The sequence below is a fragment of the Rhinolophus sinicus genome, linkage group LG06, assembly GCF_036562045.2.
Source record: "Rhinolophus sinicus isolate RSC01 linkage group LG06, ASM3656204v1, whole genome shotgun sequence".
Classification (NCBI taxonomy): domain Eukaryota; kingdom Metazoa; phylum Chordata; class Mammalia; order Chiroptera; family Rhinolophidae; genus Rhinolophus; species Rhinolophus sinicus.
Window position 1 is genome coordinate 68220873 of NC_133756.1, and position 4569 is coordinate 68225441.

At 40.3% G+C, this 4569-nt stretch overlaps 1 pseudogene; it reads right to left on the bottom strand.

Moving 5' to 3' along the window:
* Positions 1–994: 994 nt before the first annotated feature.
* LOC109458554 (N-acetyllactosaminide beta-1,6-N-acetylglucosaminyl-transferase) lies at positions 995–4236 on the bottom strand (annotated as a pseudogene).
* Between the last annotated feature and the right edge of the window lie 333 nt (positions 4237–4569).

The following is a 4569-nucleotide window of genomic DNA, read 5'->3' on the forward strand; positions in this document are numbered from 1 at the left end:
AAAACTTAAAAGAGTTTATTGGAGCCAAACTGACGACAATTACCGGGAAGCAAAATCTCAACAGATTGAGAAAATGATCCAGAAAATGGCGATTTGCAGCATATTTTATATGTAGAATCAAAGGAGGGGGTTACATGAAATCTATTGGTGGTAGATTAAGGGGGTGGGAGAAAGCAAAGTGGGGAAATCTCTGGGATTGGATAAAAGTAAATTGGAGAGACAGGTACTTCTTTCACATAGGTGGGAACAGGATAGTTAATAGTTCACTTTTTACCACACGTAGAGATGGTAATCAGGGGACAAGAATAATAATGAGGGATTCTGTAGCTTCCTGTTCTGGTTCAGAAAAAGGGATTACTGACATTCCAAGGGCATGTTATCCTAGATGCAAAAAAGACAATAAACAAGGGGCCAGCCCGGTGGCTCAGGCGGTTAGAGCTCCATGCTCCTAACTCCGAAGGCTGCCGGTTCTATTCCCACATGGGCCAGTGTAGTGGGCTCTCAACCACAAGGTTGCTTGTTCAATTCCGAGTCCCGCAAGGGATGGTGGGCTGTGCCCCCAGCAACTGGACCTGGAGCTGAGCTGTGCCCTCCACAACTAAGACAGGACAACAACTTGACTTAGAAAAAAGTCCTGGAAGTACAGTGTTCCCCAATAAAGTCCTATTCCCTTTCCCCAATAAAAATCTTAAATAAAAAAAAAGACAATAAACAGGCTCATTTAAGGTAAAGATTAAACTTTGTCAAGGAAGCTACAGACTAGAGATGTGACTTCCTGCCATGACCCACCTTAGTTAGGAATTTTTACGCTCACGCCATCGTATGCTTGTCAGGTTTAATCTGTGGCCCCTTTTTCATCTACATTAAGATGTTGTGAAAGCCCCAAGTTTTAACCATCCCTTTGTGTTACTCATCACTGAGTTTCTCCTGTGTGTATGTGCACTGCATGTGATAATAAACGCTGTTGGTTTTTCTCTTGTTAATTTGTCTTTCGTCAGTTTAATTTCCGGGGTCCTAGCTGCAGAACCTAAAAGGGTAAAGGAAAAAGTATTCTTTTTCCTTCCCTACACAATTTTGCAATATGGATCAAGAAATTAAAATGTTCCAATCTTTCTATTTATTAAGTTTTCATTCCAAAGGCAGTAACGCTAAAATGTGACAAAACTTTATGTGAAAAGTTGTTGCCTGTTTTTGATGTTATTCATCATTGATTACAACAGCACTTCACAAAGTAAAAAACTGGAAACAAATTCTCAACAATAGAGGAATTGGTAAGCAAATGATGGTGTATCCATACCATGAAAAAGAATGCGGTTATTTTGTATTTTCAAGATGGTAGGGACATTATTCTGATATATTGTTAAGTGAAAGTAGCAGGATACAAAATTAAGTAAATCAACATGACCTAACTACGTAAAGCAATACATGGAGAAGGAGATAAATCATGCATATGTATTCACAGCAATTACTTAGCAATTTGTATAATGTATAATCTTTTCTTTCTTACTTTTACTTTCTTACAGTTTCTACTTACTAATTTTACTTTGTACTTTTCTTTATTTCTAAGATTTTCTACAATAGGACACTATTTTATATTAAGAAAAAAATGTTTTTAAATTTTCTGCTCATCAATAACTAGTACAAATTTTACATGAAGGGTTTTCAAATTTTACATGAAGAAAGAGTTTCTGAAGACTCAAGAAAGCATAGTATATAGGATTTCTATTCACCAAAGTGAGGCTGCCCTGTGCCAGGCCTAAGCATAATCTACTGTTCACCTGGCTGACACATGCTGAATATTTAAAATTGTTGACTTTAAAAAGAAAATTAAATTGGAGAGATTTGCATTATTTCAAACTGTTCTTATGGAGATTTTACTGATATTTTTCAGATCTTACACTTTAGAAGCCTGCACAATTCAAATTCACGTAAAATGAGACCACAATGAATAATCCATGTGAAAAATAACTGAATTCCTGAACAACGTACTATAATTGCTTTAAAATAGTTTCATGTGTCATATCAAAGGTTTGTGACACACAATGCAGGAAAAATTTAAGAAGCATGTTTACAAGCAAATAGTATATTTATTGATACAGTATGTAAGAAATATAATTTATTTTATGTGAATTCTACTGAAGCAGACACACCAAACAGTTTATAGGAGATCCATAAAGTCTGGGAACATAGGTGAATATATATGATACCATCAAGGACATTTTCAAAGAGTAAAATGCACACACACACACACACACACACACACACTGCTTCCAGACTTCATGTAGAAGGGAAATCAAGTCCCACACGTCTGGAATCTTATTGCATGTCACCCAGAAACATTCATCAGGAGAATAGGTATCCTTTGACCACCCAAGTAAATTAGTGGCCCTCTGGCAAACTGTCTCATAAGGGCCATATAGGCAGATTATGGGGAGGAGGCGTGTTTCTCATCCAAGTCCACAGCATGACGGAAATCAGATGGTATGTCTGCTCCAAGTACATGTAATCGGTCCTTCTGCTAACACGTGCAGGAGGCAGCACCCCTGGGGTAATGTTTTTCCCTTTAAATTCTTTCAGGTACTGAAACTATTTCCTCATTGGTTTTTCAGGGGAAGCTTGCCCATAGGTGTTAACAGTGTACTTCCATGGAATTTTGGAAACTCTGAGGTCTGTCAGTCGTTCAGGTCAGCCTGGAGCCTGGAAATACCTGCTGGGACCACAGACTCCCTTTTGGAAGCTAGAAAGGCATTTGTAAAGAAGCTCAATAACCTTCCCACTGCATCTTTGAAAGCAGAGGTGGCTTTCTCACCCACATGAACACAGGGTGCATTTAGAGGCATGTAAATAACCCTGAAGAGCCCTTCAAATGTATCAACATCTTTGTGGATGACCATGACATGTACGAAGAGAAGTCAGCTTCCTCTAGAGGTTTCATTATGTAGTGCTTTTGGATCAAGAATTGTTGGCAACTTATGTTTCTTAATGGTGTCATTGGTATATTTTCATCCAAGAAGATTTTCTTCTCTGTCACAACCATGTTACAGACTTCTGCAAGGACTGAAGAGTTTGAGATATTCCCCATGTGCCTGTATTTTTGCAGGACGAAATTGTTGGTATACAGGAACAAAGAGTTATAAAAACAATGGAGAGCCCCACAATAAACCTGGACATCAGATTCAGCTTCATTTTTCCTACCATCTTTTCCTTATCTGTCACTTGCCTGACTTCATACCACTGCTGACATCAGTCCATTCCCAGACTGTTGGGACATCTACTCCAACTTCTTATTTTAAGCAAGAGAAATATTGCCACTCATTTAAAGACAGGGATCAACAGCAAGCCTACAGTTCTCTTACACTGGAGGGACTGAGTAGATCTGAGAATACGAGACACTGAGGCCACCCAACCAAGAGCTGAACACAGTGGGGTACCTTCCTCTAAGGCAACCTCAAGTGAAGACCCTAACACATTGGCCACAGCTGCCAACTCAGGGTGCTCTTCCTATGTGAGGGAGGAAAGAATGTGTGTCCACTGTCACAATCACTGATACCATCCTTGAATACATCAGCAATATATTTCTTCAACTTTGGGCGGTCTCAGTTGTCAGGAGGCAGGTCCGCACTGACATAGACATCAACAGCACACAGAATTGCTCAATAGCAGTGTTTCTCTTTAAGCAAAAATGAAGAATTCATAGAACTTAGGGCTGGAAAGAATCTTGCAGATTATTCAAACCAACTCATTCGAGTCACAAATGGAGAACACGGAAAATGAACTATCACTAGCATTCGAGCACACTCAGTGTCTGTTACTGCACTGACAACGTGTGAGGTAAGCATTGACATTATATCCATTCTGCACCTGAGGAAACCAAAGCCCTCATTTACACAGACTTGCCTGAGGGCCAACAAGGAGTGAATGGTAGAGTTGGGTCTTGAACCCAACTCTTCTGATTCCACAGGCCTTCTACCTGGAATATTCTCTCCCCAAGAACTCATCTTTCTTGATGAGTTCCTCCCATCCTTTACGTCCCCATGTGGCACCCCTCTCCTGGTGTCCCTTCCCTTCCCTCCCAAGTCCGGGTCAGGAGCCCTGCCACCTGCCCTCATAGGACCTCATGTGCTTCTAATTGCTTGTTTGCTTTCCTACTAGCCCCTGGAGGATTATTTACGTCTACTGATCACTGTTTTTTTAGCTCCTGGCTTACAGTAGGCACTCATCATTGCATTAAGTCCCGTAGTCTCCTGCCCTCTATACCAGGGGTCAGCAAACTATGGTGGGAAGTGGGGAAAGAGGGGTGGGGGTGGGGGTGGCAGGGCAGCCCATCTAGCCTGCCACATGGTTTTGTACAGTCTGTGAGCTAAGAATGGTTTTACATTTTTAAATGTTTGACAGAAAATCTGAAGCAGAAAAATATTTTGTGACCTAAAAATTATATGAAATTCAAATTTGAGTCCATAAGCATCGTTTTCTTGGAACATGACCACACTCATTTGTTAACAAATTATTTATGGCAGCTTTCACATTTTGAAGGCAGAGTTGACTAGGGGCCCCAGAAACCATCTGGCC